A 15,468-nucleotide genomic window follows, 5' to 3' on the forward strand; every position below is an offset into this window, starting at 1 on the left:
TTGGACCTCACATGATCGGTTCCTCCCGGAAATGCTCTTCTTGAAGCCTGGATAGCTCAGCCGGTAGAGCATCAGACTTTTAATCTGAGGGTCCAGGGTTCAAGTCCCTGTTCAGGCGACAAGTCTAATGTATAACTTGACTGAAGACTTCATTGACATTCCCACTACATCAAAGGCTAAATGTGTTCTTCTTGAACTCCACAGTGTACTTCTGGCTGTTATGTGCTTTGCATTTGGTCAAGATTGTTTGTAACTACAATCCCTGGCAACATCCACATCTCTTTAAGGTTCTTAAAGCCCCATTAACACCTTTAGCAGCAGAAATCCCTTACACAAACAGGGTCTTAGGGTTTCCACTCGGGTTGGACATCACTTGATCGGTTCCTCCAGGATATGGACTTCTCGAAGCCTGGATAGCTCAGCCGGTAGAGCATCAGACTTTTAATCTGAGGGTCCAGGGTTCAAGTCCCTGTTCAGGCGACAAGTCTAATGTGTAACTTGACTGAAGACTTCATTGACATTCCCACTGCAGCAAAGGCAAAATGTGTTCTTCATGAGCTCCAGAGTCTACTTCTGCCTCTTATGTGCTATGCATTTGGTCAAGTTTGTTTGTAACTACAATCCCTGGGAACATCCACATCTCTTCAAGGTTCTTAAAGCCCCATTAACACCTTTAGCAGCAGAAATCTCTTACACAAACAGGGTCTTAGGGTTTCCACTCGGGTTGGACATCACTTGATCGGTTCCTCCAGGATATGGACTTCTCGAAGCCTGGATAGCTCAGCCGGTAGAGCATCAGACTTTTAATCTGAGGGTCCAGGGTTCAAGTCCCAGTTCAGGCGAAAAGTTTCCTATGTATTGTGACTGAAATTCTAACTGCACTACAGGCTAACAGTGGTCTGCATGAGTGGTTTACTTCTGACCTTAATGAGGTATGCATTTGGTTAAGCCTGTTTGTAAATGAAAACCATGGCAACGTCCACATCCATTTAAAGTTCTTAAGGCCCCATTAACACTTTTAGCAGCAGATATGTCTGACAGAAACAGGTTAAAGGGTAATCTGTCATCATCTCAAATGTTACATGCAGATCAGAGACTTAGGGTTTCCACTCGGGTTGGACCTCACTTGATCGGTTCCTCCCGGAAATGCTCTTCTCGAAGCCTGGATATCTCAGCCGGTAGAGCATCAGACTTTTAATCTGAGGGTCCAGGGTTCAAGTCCCTGTTCAGGCGACAAGTATAATGTGTAACTTGACTGAAGACTTCATTGACATTCCCACTGCAGCAAAGACAAAATGTGTTCTTCATGAGCTCCAGAGTCTACTTCTGCCTCTTATGTGCTATGCATTTGGTCAAGTTTGTTTATAACTACAATCCCTGGGAACATCCACATCTCTTCAAGGTTCTTAAGGCCCCATTAACACCTTAAGCAGCAGAAATCTCTTACACAAACAGGCTCTTAGGGTTTCCACTCGGGTTGGACCTCACTTGATCGGTTCCTCCCGGAAATGCTCTTCTTGAAGCCTGGATAGCTCAGCCGGTAGAGCATCAGACTTTTAATCTGAGGGTCCAGGGTTCAAGTCCCTGTTCAGGCGACAAGTCTAATGTATAACTTGACTGAAGACTTCATTGACATTCCCACTACATCAAAGGCTAAATGTGTTCTTCTTGAACTCCACAGTGTACTTCTGGCTGTTATGTGCTTTGCATTTGGTCAAGATTGTTTGTAACTACAATCCCTGGCAACATCCACATCTCTTTAAGGTTCTTAAAGCCCCATTAACACCTTTAGCAGCAGAAATCTCTTACACAAACAGGGTCTTGGGGTTTCCACTCGGGTTTGACATCACTTGATCCGTTCCTCCAGGATATGGACTTCTCGAAGCCTGGATAGTTCAGCCGGTAAAGCATCAGACTTTGAATCTGAGGGTCCAGGGTTAAAGTTCCTGTTGAGGCAAAAATTCTCCTATGTATTGTCACTGAAATCCTAACTGCACTACAGGCTAACAGTGGTCTGCATGAGCGGTCTACTTTTGACCTTAATGAGAGATGCATTTGGTCAAGCCAGTTTCTAAGTAGAATCCCTGAAACATCCACATCCATTTAAAGTTCTTACTGTCCCATTTACTGGCAATCTTTCACTTAAACTTAGCTCCAGATGTCTCTGACATAACAGTTATAATGATAATTTGTCAGCATCTCAAATGCTACATGCAAATCAGAGACTTAGGGTTTCCACTTGGGTTGGACCTCACTTGATCGGTTCCTCCCGGAAATGGTTGAATCCTGGATAGCTCAGCCGGTAAAGCATCAGACTTTGAATCTGAGGGTCCAGGGTTCAAGTCCCTGTTCAGGCGAAAAATCTACTTTGTATTGTCACTGAAATCCTAACTGCACTACAGGCTAACAGTGGTCTGCATGAGCGGTCTACTTCTGGCCTTAATGAGAGATGCATTTGGTCAAGCCAGTTTGTAAGTAATATCCCTGGAAACATCCACATCCCTTTACATTTCTTAAGGTCCCATTTACTGGCAAACTTTCAGTTAAGCTTAGCTACAGATGTCTCTGACACAACAGTTATAGTGATAATTTGTCAGCATCTCACATGCTACATGCAAATCAGGGTATTAGGGTTTCCACTCGGGTTGGACATCACTTGATCAGTTCCTCCAGGACATGGACTTCTCGAAGCCTGGATAGTTCATAGCTACTTCTGGCCTGTATGTGCAATGCATTTGGTCAAGCTTGTTGGTAACTACAATCCCTGGGAACATCCATATCTCTTTAAAGTTCTTAAGGCCCCGTTAACACTTTTAGCAGCAGAAATATCTTACACAAACAGTTCAGATGGTGATGCGTCTGCATCTCAAATGCTATATGCAAATCAGGGTCTTCGGGATTCCACTGAAGTTGGACCTCGGTTGATCGGTTCCTCCACGAGATGGACTTCTCTAAGCCTGGATAGCTCAGTCGGTGGAGCATCACACTTTTAATCTGAGGGCCCAGGGTTCAAGTCCTTGTTCAGTTAACAAGTCTATTGTGTAACCTTACTGAAGACTTCATTGACATTCCCACTGCACCAAAGGCAGAATGTGTTCTTCAAGAGCTCTACAGTCTACTTCTGGCCTTAAAGAGCTATACAATAAATTCAAACCTGTTGAAATGAAAACCCTAGCAACATCCACATCTCTTCAAGGTTCTTAAGGCCCCATTAACGCTTTTAGCAGCAGATATCTTTGACAGAAACAGGGTGTTCAGGTTTCCACTCGGGCTGGACCTCACTTGATCCCTCCCTTCAGGAAATGCTCTTCTCAAAGCCTAGATAGCTCAGCCGGTAGAGCTTCAGACTTTTAATATGAGAGTCCAGGGTTCGTGCAAGGTGACTGAAGACTTAATTCTCCATCCATCTTCTCCAGCTCCAGGGTCGTGGAAGTAACTGTTCCAGCACAGAGCCCCAAACCTCTCTGTCCCTGGCCACATCAACCACTTCTGACTGGGGGATTCCAAGGCTCTCCCAGGCCAGCAAAGAGATATAATCCCTCCATCTGGTCTTAGGTCTACCTTCGCTCTCTTCCCAGCTGGACGTGTGTGGAACACCTCCCGAGGGAGGCGCCCAGGTGGCATCCTCACTAGGTGCCCGAACCACCTCAACTGGCTCCTTTCAACGTGAAGGAGCAGCGGTTCTACTCCAAGTTCCTCCCGGATGACTGAACTTCTCACCTTATCCCTAAGGGAGATGCCAGTCACCCTGCGGAGAAATCCCATTTCGGCCGCTTGTATCCGCAATCTCGTTCTTTCGGTCATGACCCATCCTTCATGACCATAGGTGAGGGTAGGAACGAAAATGGCCCGGTAGACAGAGAGCTTTGCCTTCTGGCTCAGCTCTCTTTTCAGGGACTGCTGTACCATTCCAGCTGCTCCGATTCTCCGACCCATCTCACGCTCCATTGTTCCCTCACTCGAGAACAAGACCCCGAGATACTTGAACTCATTCACTTGGGGTAAGGCCTCATTCCCTACCTGGAGTGGACAGTCCACCGGTTTCCTGCTGAGAACCATGGCCTCAGATTTGGAGGTGCTGATCCTCATCCCAGCCGCTTCACACTCGGCCGCGAACCGATCCAGTGAGTGCTGAAGGTCACAGACTGATGAAGCTATTAGGACCACATCATCTGCAAAAAGCAGAGGTGCAATCCTTAGCCCACCGAACTGCAGACCCCCTCCCCCATGACTACACCTCGAAATCCTGTCCATGAATATCACAAACAGGATTGGTGACTAAGTGCAGCCCTGGCGGAGGCCAACCCTCACCGGAAATCGGTCCGAAGTGCTACCGAGGACACAGACACAGCTTTCGGTAATTTACATTCTCACTGCACCAAAAGCAAAATATGTTCTTCATGAGCTCCACAGTCTATTTCTGGCCTTTATGAGCTATGCATTTGATCAAACCTTTTTGTAACTAGAATCACTGCATCCACATCTCTTTAAAGTTCTTAAGGCCCCATTAATTAGCACACCTTCTTTTAAAGAGGGTAGTTATCTAATCATCACTCAATGTTCTCTGTTAATATGTGGAGTGATGAGGCCCTAGGCCAGGCGCCAAACTCAAACTATATACTGCTTCTAATAAACATATCAAAAAGACACCTGAGTTTTCTGTCTGAAATACAATAATGATGTACTGGAGGTCAGCAAAAAGTATTGCCCTGGGGAATCAAACAGAGATTGTTGGAAGAAAGTAAAACTCATATCTCTGTCATGACTGATACTGCGCTAACCTTGCATTTGTTCTGTTGTTTTCACACTAATGGACCCATGACCGCTGATGTCGGCTGAACCTCTGCTTATGACATACGTAATGGTGAGTAACATAACATCTGAACTATACTGAGAGAACTAGGATGTGAGAGTAATGTTAGACACCAATCTTTTTTTCTGAACTGTAATTAATATTCAATTTAAATCCTTTCAGAATTCTGCCATGCATTTTCTTATAACGTCGTAATTTCCGGCAATTTTTCTTAAAAATTAAACCTAAGATTGTGCATACATAACCTTTTATGGTGCTTGTTGGAGCTATATATTGCCTTATAATATTTAATCATTTATTTACTTGCTGTTTTTGTTTATAATGAATATATTAGTATTATTATTATTATTTTGTATTGTTATTTGAGTGAGTTAAATTTGTTTCTATGCTTTTATTTTGACGGCATGTTTGGGGCACTGGGTGATTAGGACACCTGGTGTAATTGTATATATTGGAGACAAGTGGTGGTAGGAGTATAGCACCATTGGGCACATCATTTTTTACCAGTCGGATTCAAGCTAGCAGGAGAGCCATAGGAAAGACTCAAGAAAAGGAATGATTGGAAACTGTTCTTTGTTGATACCGGATCATGCAAGTAAACGCAAACGGTGACTTGCCTGGACTGGATCATTTTACCAGCGTAAGATTTGCGCAGCGGCATTTTACTTTTAATTTAGTTATCTGTTTTACCGTAATATGATTTAGGCGGCTACAGTGCTAATCAACTGACATTTAGTTCAATTCTTTATTGCAAAAGTAATATTCTTTATACATTTACAAACATTTCACTTGGATTGTACACACATTTGTTATTTTTTCTTTGTCTCTATATGCAATCAAAGCAGCAGTAAAGTGGATGTGCCCACTCACCACAGCTCCATTTTGTGTACATTTGGAAGCTGTGTGATGCTGTTTTTGGAGAATACATGGTGACAGAGGGTTCTAGGTGCATGGCAATGCTGAGATAGAGCTGCACAGCTATGTTGGAATTATTGTTCATATTATATACTTAGTGTAACTAAAAGAGGACATAATTAAGCTCATTGTCAGCTTGATATTTGTATTTAGTGCTTCTACTCTGACATGTCTCCATGCTTTAATGTTCAAAAAGCTCTTTATTTTTCACATAGTGCCTGTGCTGCAGCCTATATAACACACTGCAAGAAAAGGAAAACCCCAAAAGGCTTAATAGGGTATCTTTTATCTGCATACACTTTCATTTCATGTAGTTTGCATTACACCTTACATGCACTAAGTGCGAGGTCAAAATGTTAAGTATTATGGAAAGGTAGCAGGTGGGTGTTGACCACTTTACTTAGAACAATACACTGAAACAAATACCAACCTTGTGATAAAAATACATATTTTTTGTTGAGACATGAGGATTCAACGTGTTTTGAGTGTTCAGGATGCACTACAGCAGGGATGTCCAAACTACGGCCCAGGGGCCAACTGCGGCCGGTTGTCCATTTTGAATCGGCCGTCAGAAAATTCTTAAAGTATAATGGAATATGGCCCACACCTGAAACTGGTGCTTGTCTTATATTGTACTCCTTAAATATATATGTAACATATATTAAACAGTAGTATTCATGTGTTAATAAACCTAATCTTCAAATAAATTCAGTCAATTAAAGTTGGAAACATTTTATAACAAATCTTAGTTAATAGAAAAAGCCCTAAAACATATTTACATAACCATCTTGAAATATAGCCTTCATCTTTTGCCTTATTATCAGCACTCTGAGGCTTCTGTTTTAAAGAAGGACCTGCCAACAGAATAAATGAAATGTACAGAGAGCTGTGGTGTAGGCTGATTTTTCTTAAAGCATTTTCAATTATCAGGAATATTTAGCTACATTTGATTGATTTTGCTAACTTATGACTTAACTTATGAGGCCTCGAGGGGCCGAGCCATTCGGATGTTTTTCTGCATGTGGCCCTCAGTGAAAAAAGTTTGGACACCCCTGCTTTACAGTTTGGTGTGTTTAATTGAGTTCAAAGTTCTTGTTGAATTTATAACAATAACTATGGAGTGTTAACACAAAGGAAAGTTTTACAAGCAGAACAGAAATCTTCTCTTTTGCAGCTTAGCCACATTACCAGTAATGCCATGTTGTACATCAGTGTTGTCTTAACTACGGCCTGTTGCCCATTTTTATTAGGCCCTCAGTAAATTCAAAAAGTACAATGGAATATGGCCCACATCTGAAACCTGTGCTTTTCTTATATTGTACTTCTTAAATATATACAGATATTACACGGAAGTATTCATGTGTTCACTTTTCAATCAAAGTTGAAAACATTTTCTAAAAAATCTTAGTTGATTTAAAAAATAAAAAACAATAACTTATTTACATAGAAAGCTTGAAATATACCCTTCATATTTCCTTTGCTAGCCAAGAGTGTGTGTAAGTGTAAGTCACCCTGAGCAGGTGGCACTAATGCATCTCCTGATAACGGTTCACAAAACAGCTAACATTTGTCAGGAAACTAAGAAGAACCACACCTCTGTAACTAGTTGCCATGATAAACATTAAGCAGCATAGCTGATACTAGTTCAGGTACCCAGGAGATCAGGTTTCTGATCACATTTTTACAGGTAATCGATAATTCAAGCAGAATACATCTTCAATTCATTTTGGTTAGTTTGCAGAGGAGGATTTTACAAACAATGAATTAATAAATGATGATGCAAAGTTTGTAAATAAACAACCCAACTATTAGAGCCGTTTTTGTGTTGATTATAAATTAGAAAATACTTAATTTATAATCAACACAAAAACGGCTCTAATAGTTTAGGTTTAATAGTTTAATTTAGGTCTTAATATATTCTTTTGATTTATGAATTTGTATTAAATTAAATATTCAGAGAATACTTTGGACTTATTGTGACCGATCAGCTGTTGTATAGCTATGCCACGAGACAGGAAAAGGACAACAGATACCTACCTATTCTGTCCTTAGCTGCTGGTGTAGTGGGCAATGAAGGCAGGACAGTGAGGTCTGTGGCAAAACAGTATTCAATTTGCCACACAACCCTCCACCGCTTTATTAAAAAAGAGACAGAGGCTAGGTCCAGGAGAGGAGATGAGGACAGGTTACTGGACTCCAAGGAGGGTCTTCTCAGCCCAACAGGAAGATAGCCTGGCAGAATACCTAAAAAGAGCAACTGATCTGTTCTATGGTCTCAGCACCAAAGAGGTAAGCATGAGGAAGATATCAACGCGGAGTGTAGGACTACAGGGAGGGCTAGTAGGGAGAATTATATAAGAACATTTATTTATTTATCGTTTATTTGGTAGGGACAAATACAATATACATTGACAGACTGAAAACAGCTATCCGATGCAAGTATCATGTTTATAGTGAATACTAGTTTGCAACACTCGTCCCTAGAAGGGCTTTTATGGAACTAGGACATTACAACAGTGAGGTAAAATAGATCTAAACAGAATACAGCAAGATACAATAATACAAACGTTAAATAGACATGGGTACATGTTTGTTGTTGGACTAACCAGGATTTGGTAGCTCTATCAAAAGTGGTGAAGTTAGCAGCAGATTTCAAGTGATCAGGTAGCAAGTTCCAGGACTTTGTTCCTTTCACAGAAAAAGCTGTCTGAGCAAAAGATGTTTTGCAGAACTGGACCTTACAGTTGCCACCAGAAGCTGCTCTGGTGGATCTGCCGCAGCTCTGTAATCTCTGGATGTATTTGCAGAGAGACTGAGGAGCAAGTCCATTTACATATTTAAACACAAGCTTTACATAATGAAAGTCAATAAAATTAGCAAAACTTAAAATCTTGTATTTCCTTAAAATGTGGCAATTATGATGCCTTATTTGCTTTTTGTCCAAGGTTTTCAAGGCCCGATTGTAAAGACTCTCTATGGATTTAATTACAGACTGGTTGACCTGGGACCAAGCTCCAAACCATAAGACAGATGTGAAAAAATCATTGAATTAAGAAAGATAAAGGCACAGTCAGATGTCAAGCAATGTCTTATCATCTTAAAACAGCTAAGGTTAGCCTTGATGGTTTTGCAAATCTTTTTTGCATGACTTTAAAAATGTAACTGAGAATCTAAAATGATCCCTAAATACTTCACATCTGACTCTTGTTCAATGGGCTCACCTTTTATTCTGACGTTCAGGGATTCTGTTGCAGGTAGCTTTTTGATGGAAAAACAGATGGACTTTGTTTTCTTAGTGTTTAGTGTCAAGCAGGAGGCATCAAGCCAAGCTGGAACCTTTTCTAAGTGTTTGGTCAGCTTATCTGCAACAGCATCACAAGTTTTGCCAGATACATGGACGAATGTGTCGTCAGCATACATCTGAAGACCTATACTAGGGCATACTACTGGAAGGTCATTAATATACAGACTGAAAAAGATAGGACCCAAGATAGTTCCTTGGGGGATTCCAGTTACAATTTTGTTAAAAACCGACTTGATGTTGTTGATCACAACACACTGTTCACGACCCTTTAAATAAGAATCAAACCCTGCCAGTGAGAGTTTAGAGAGATTGTACATTGAAAGTTTTGAAATTAAGATGTTGTGATTTAAATGCCTTTTTTAAATCCAGGAACACTGCACCCACTACATTTCCTTTATCGAGTGACTGTTTAATGTTTTCTAATTGTAGACAAGTCGCTGACTCTTTGGAATGGTTGTGTCTGAAACCGAACTGTAGAGGGTGCAAACAATGGTTTGTCTCCAAGTAATTTAGCAGTTGCTCTGAGACAACCTTCTCCAACACTTTAGACAGGACTGGAAGAAGACTTATTAGTCTGTAGTTGCTAATCTCTTCAGCATCCCCGGATTTTAAAATAGGCGTTACCAAGGCGTTTTTCCATCCATCTGGGAATTGACCAGTCTTGATGGAAACGTTAATAAGATGTGTAAGGGGCGGAACCACAACGCTACTGTATTTTTTTAGGAATACGGTATCTAGGTTATATATATCCTTAGAGAAAGTGGTGTTTAAGTCGTTAATAGCTTTCAGGACCACTCATTGGTTAACTTCCCTGATAGCAAATGAGTTGACATCTTCATCAGAAGTTTCAACATTCCTATTAGCATTAGTAGGAGGGAAGTTCATGGCAAGATCTTTAACAGATATGAGACCATGAAATAATAAGATAAGAGAAATTAACAGAATAAATTGAACTCTACCTTTCTACCTCTATTTTCATTTACCAACCATTTCGCAGGTTCATCGATTGGCCTTCCAAAGTGCTCCTACCCTGAAACCTGGAATGAGTGCTCTCTGGCTGGCCGGGATTAGTTCATGGGGTTCATGAAAAAAAGGTTTTCAAGGCCCGATTGTAAAGACTCTCTATGGATTTAATTACAGACTGGTTGGCCTGGGACCAAGCTGCCAAACCATAAGACAGATGTGAAAAAATCATTGAATTAAGAAAGATAAAGGCACAGTCAGATGTCAAGCAATGTCTTATCATCTTAAAACAGCTAAGGTTAGCCTTGATGGTTTTGTAAATCTTTTTTGCATGACTTTTAAAATGTAACTGAGAATCTAAAATGATCCCTAAATACTTCACATCTGACACTTGTTCAATGGGCTCACCTTTTATTCTGACGTTCAGGGATTCTGTTGCAGGTAGCTTTTTGATGGAAAAACAGATGGACTTTGTTTTCTTAGTGTTTAGTGTCAAGCAGGAGGCATCAAGCCAAGCTGGAACCTTTTCTAAGTGTTTGGTCAGCTTATCTGCAACAGCATCACAAGTTTTGCCAGATACATGGACGAATGTGTCGTCAGCATACATCTGAAGACCTATACTAGGGCATACTACTGGAAGGTCGTTAATATACAGACTGAAAAAGATAGGACCCAAGATAGTTCCTTGGGGGATTCCAGTTACAATTTTGTTAAAAACCGACTTGATGTTGTTGATCACAACACACTGTTCACGACCCTTTAAATAAGAATCAAACCCTGCCAGTGAGAGTTTAGAGAGATTGTACATTGAAAGTTTTGAAATTAAGATGTTGTGATTTAAATGCCTTTTTTAAATCCAGGAACACTGCACCCACTACATTTCCTTTATCGAGTGACTGTTTAATGTTTTCTAATTGTAGACAAGTCGCTGACTCTGTGGAATGGTTGTGTCTGAAACCGAACTGTAGAGGGTGCAAACAATGGTTTGTCTCCAAGTAATTTAGCAGTTGTTCTGAGACAACCTTCTCCTACACTTTAGACAGGACTGGAAGAAGACTTATTGGTCTGTAGTTGCTAATCTCTTCAGCATCCCCGGATTTTAAAATAGGCGTTACCAAGGCGTTTTTCCATCCATCTGGGAATTGACCAGTCTTGATGGAAACGTTAATAAGATGTGTAAGGGGCGGAACCACAACGCTACTGTATTTTTTTAGGAATACAGTATCTAGGTTATATATATCCTTAGAGAAAGTGGTGTTTAAGTCGTTAATAGCTTTCAGGACCACTCATTGGTTAACTTCCCTGATAGCAAATGAGTTGACATCTTCATCAGAAGTTTCAACATTCCTATTAGCATTATTAGGAGGGAAGTTCATGGCAAGATCTTTAACAGATATGAGACCATGAAATAATAAGATAAGAGAAATTAACAGAATAAATTGAACTCTACCTTTCTACCTCTATTTTCATTTACCAACCATTTCGCAGGTTCATCGATTGGCCTTCCAAAGTGCTCCTACCCTGAAACCTGGAATGAGTGCTCTCTGGCTGGCCGGGATTAGTTCATGGGGTTCATGAAAAAAAAAAATGACAATGTGTCCTTGTTTTATGATAATCTTGCCAATGTGCTTGACAAACACAAATTTAAAGGGAAGGATATATGGAATATGGATGAGACAGGGGTCACAACTGTCCAAGAACCAGAAAATGTTGTTGCCGGGCGCGGCGTCAGACACGTGGGGGCAGTAACCTCTGGAGAGAGAGGAACACTGGTAACAGTTGCATGTGCAGGCAATGCATTAGGGAATATGATTCCCTAATGCATTGCCATATATTGCCCATGTTCATATTCCCACGGGTTCACTTCAAGGACCATTTCATCCTTTGATGGCCCACCTGGATGCATTGGAGCTGCTAATAAATCAGGGTGGATGTTGGAGGACCATTTCCTTCAGTTCCTTAAACATTTCCACCACCACACGAGGACACTCACTGCATGCCAAAGTCCTCTTGATCCTTGATAATCATTCCTTGTGTCTTTCTGTAAGCGGAATAGACTTCTGCAGAGAAAATGGGATTGTCCTGCTATTCTTTCCCAGCCCATTGCTCCCACAAATTACAGCCACTGGATCGCACCGTTTATGGCCCCCTAAAACTTCATGTCAACACATACCTGAATGAGAAGCCACCCAGACCTGACGATGTCCATCTACGACATTCTTGGAATTGTTAGGTTGGCCTTCCCATTGGCTAGAACACCAGTCAATGTGCAGAATGGCTTTAGCAGCACTGGAATTTGGCCTTATAACTGGGATAAATTCAAAGACAGTGACTTTGCACCATCTTTGGTGACAGACCGGCCTCCACCAACAGTTCTTCCAGAGCAAGCTGAGACATCTGCTCCTTTGGAGGTTTCTCCAGTAGGCCAACATGCTGATACTTGTGCCTCTTCTCCAGTTCCTCCAGTGCATGCTGGGGGTTCTGTTTCTTCTGCAGTTCTTCCAGTGCAAGCTGTGACTTCTGCTTTTTCTACAGTTCGTCCAGCGCAAGAGTTCTCACCTGAGACTGTTAGACCTCACCCCAGAGCAGGACCACAGAAGATGACAAAAGCGAACGGTTGGAGAAAATGCAAATTGGCCATCTTGACAGACACCCCCAAAAAGGAGGCATTGGAGAAGGAGAAAGCAAAAGTTAAGAGAAAGCCAGCAACGGTAAAGAGAAAATTGACAAAGAACACACTGGACACAAGACAACAAACCAAGGTACGCCTAAAGAAAACCGAGAAGAAAAAGCATACAGAGAAGGACAGTGACTCTGAGAAAGAAGAAGATGTTTGCATTGTCTGTTTGGAGAGCTACTCCAGACCGAGAGAGGTGTGGCTGCAATGTTAGCAGTGCAAGGCATGGGCTCATGAAACCTGCACTGATGGTGGCTCCATTTACATTTGCCACAATTGTGTCGGATTGGGAATTGTGAATACTTGATGCTTTACTTAAAATAATCAGTTTGTGTGCTTTTGGTGGTGTTAGGAAATTGTTACTGCTTGTTAATAAAGTTGTAAACTTCAATATTTTGCCTTTTAAATGTTTTATTAAGTCAATGATAAATAATAGATGTGACAAATGAGTGATCCAATGATCCCTTATTTTAAATTTGAAATAATCCTATAGAAATCAGTTTGTAGGCTTTTGACAAAGGTGTTACATACACAACGGTTAGGCCTATTCTTGCATGGTTGTGAACTTGTTTTTTATTTTAATAAATTAACTCTGGTCTCAAATAAACAAAAAATAGCTGAAGTTTTATTACATCTAAATTACTGTTGCAACATTTTTCAGGGTCCATTTATAGTACATCCATATTATCATATGTACACATGTTGGAGCAGTTTGTGCAGGTAGGTGACATATATGGGTTTAATATATGTATTTTTTTGTCTTTCTAATACAAACAGTCGCTGAGAAACTGAAGGAAATGTAAAAAGTGTTGCAACCGCCCCCACTCTCCCCTACTGAAAAAACAGAACAGAAAATATAGGATACACTGCAGCCTAGTCTGATTTTTAAAAGCAATTTGCTGAAATACAAAGAGCCGACACCTGGCTATTGAAATATGTTCTTTATCAAACCACTGAATTGCCTTTTATATCTATTTAATTTATTGTCATTATTGTTGTCATGAGGGACAGTTGCAACACCATGTGGGGACAGTTGCAACATTACACAGATCGTTTTTGTTTATTTGTTTGTTTAATTTTACGGAAGAAGTGATTCAATCAGCCAAAGGAAGGCTAAGAAATCAGCGGCTGCCGAGTTTTATTTGGATGGCTTTAACGTGTATGTCAAGAAGCAGAGCAGAGCCCTGTTCATGTGTCTAAAATATCCTACACAAATGAGCCATGACAGCAACATTATTTAATTCCATTATCCACTGCTCCAAAATAAAATGCTTGTTATTGTGCTTTTATATTGATTCAATTGTAACATTTGTATAGATTTTAAAATATGTAGTTATTTAAAGTGCTCCACCCTGTCTATGTTAACTTCAGCAGTCTCTGCAGCCGTCAGTGTGTCCAGCAGGCGGCGGCAGAGAGCAGAAAAGGATGAACAGGTGGCCTCAGACTCAGGGTGGATTATCATCAGCAAATGTCTGCATGCTGATCCAATATTGAGAGGAGAGAGTAGAGCAGAGTATTTACTCACATTCAGCCCGCAGGCAGATGTAGAGACAATCTCAATGGTGATGGAGACATCCATCAGATGAGGATAGGGTGCCGTCTTTATCCACATTTTAAAGTAGGGACATCAAATATATGTTTTGATTTTCAGTATTACAAATGCATGTTTTAAGCATGCATCTCTTACTATGATGGAAAAGGATATTAGTGGACGATGATACATCCAGATGTTCAGCCTCCTCAATGACATTCAGTACATCAGCATGATGCTGTCACCTAATTCTGTACTGAGTCCCCCAGACTCAGGGACAGTTTTATCCCACGGGCCATGAGACTACTGAGTGCCTGAGCTTGCAAAAACATTTTTGTTGTTGTTGTTGTTGTTGTTTTGTTTTACGTCTTGTAATTGCATTGTTGAGGAACCTGTGAACCAAGTTTTTCATTCATTACATAACATTCATTTTCTGAGAGGCCTGTTTATATTAACCTGGTTTGGGCAACCAAGTCATAGTCCAGATTATTCAATCAATTTCTTACCCAAGTATATGTACTCAGGAATGAAGGTCTGTATCCTGGAGCGCTGGGCAGTGCTCCTCTCGTATCAAAGGTCATGGGTTTGAAAATGACACACAAACAAGGGTTTTTGTCTCTTACACTCATACACAGTAAAACGTAAAGTATTTGCTTTCAGCTCCAGAAAGCAATTAACAAATAAAAAACATTGAGTAGAATAGTAGGATTATCTGCGGGTACTGCAGTGATGACATCTGTTTGTGGTCTCTCCCTCCAGAAAAAAACCAAGATTTTTCCATTGGATTTTATAGCAGAAATAAGCTATGGATACCCTCCACATAGTAACAGCACTTTATTATAAGTTTAAATCCAATCTCCAGAAGAAAAAGCTAAACACAAACTACACACATGACTTCACGTCACCAACAATAAGTTAAAGAAAAAATCTTCAGTCTATGTTAACCACAGATCCTATTTCAGGCATTTAACCAAACACACGGTAAAACAAGGTAAAAGGTCTTTAACCAGTACATTTTTCATATGCAATGTGTGGCTGGCAGATACATCCTAGCCTAATCATGAACTAGATATGATGTGTATGGTTGTGTGTAAGTCACTGGTTACGGATTCATGCCGTGACTATCTGCTGATGATGTAACGCACGGTTGACAGATGGACCTCTGCCTGTTTGGCCAAATACTGTGATGTAACAACGCAGAGGGTCTCAGGAATACCCTGGCCATGCCATGAGGTCATAGTGTATTTGAATTGTGTACAACTCTT

The 15,468-nt window shown here is 40.7% G+C and overlaps 5 non-coding genes across 5 annotated transcripts; all 5 read left to right on the top strand.

Annotated features, from left to right (window-relative positions):
• Positions 1 to 45: 45 nt before the first annotated feature.
• trnak-uuu (transfer RNA lysine (anticodon UUU)) lies at positions 46 to 118 on the top strand. The gene has a single exon. It is a non-coding gene; the product is annotated as a tRNA-Lys (tRNA).
• Positions 119 to 407: 289 nt separating this feature from the next.
• On the top strand, positions 408 to 480 carry trnak-uuu (transfer RNA lysine (anticodon UUU)). The gene has a single exon. It is a non-coding gene; the product is annotated as a tRNA-Lys (tRNA).
• Positions 481 to 1,522: 1,042 nt separating this feature from the next.
• trnak-uuu (transfer RNA lysine (anticodon UUU)) lies at positions 1,523 to 1,595 on the top strand. Its single transcript has one exon. It is a non-coding gene; the product is annotated as a tRNA-Lys (tRNA).
• Positions 1,596 to 1,884: 289 nt separating this feature from the next.
• On the top strand, positions 1,885 to 1,957 carry trnaq-uug (transfer RNA glutamine (anticodon UUG)). The gene has a single exon. It is a non-coding gene; the product is annotated as a tRNA-Gln (tRNA).
• A 327-nt stretch (positions 1,958 to 2,284) lies between these two features.
• Positions 2,285 to 2,357, top strand: trnaq-uug (transfer RNA glutamine (anticodon UUG)). Its single transcript has one exon. It is a non-coding gene; the product is annotated as a tRNA-Gln (tRNA).
• Positions 2,358 to 15,468: the final 13,111 nt, after the last annotated feature.

This window comes from Eleginops maclovinus, chromosome 13, assembly GCF_036324505.1.
Source record: "Eleginops maclovinus isolate JMC-PN-2008 ecotype Puerto Natales chromosome 13, JC_Emac_rtc_rv5, whole genome shotgun sequence".
Classification (NCBI taxonomy): Eukaryota; Metazoa; Chordata; class Actinopteri; order Perciformes; family Eleginopidae; genus Eleginops; species Eleginops maclovinus.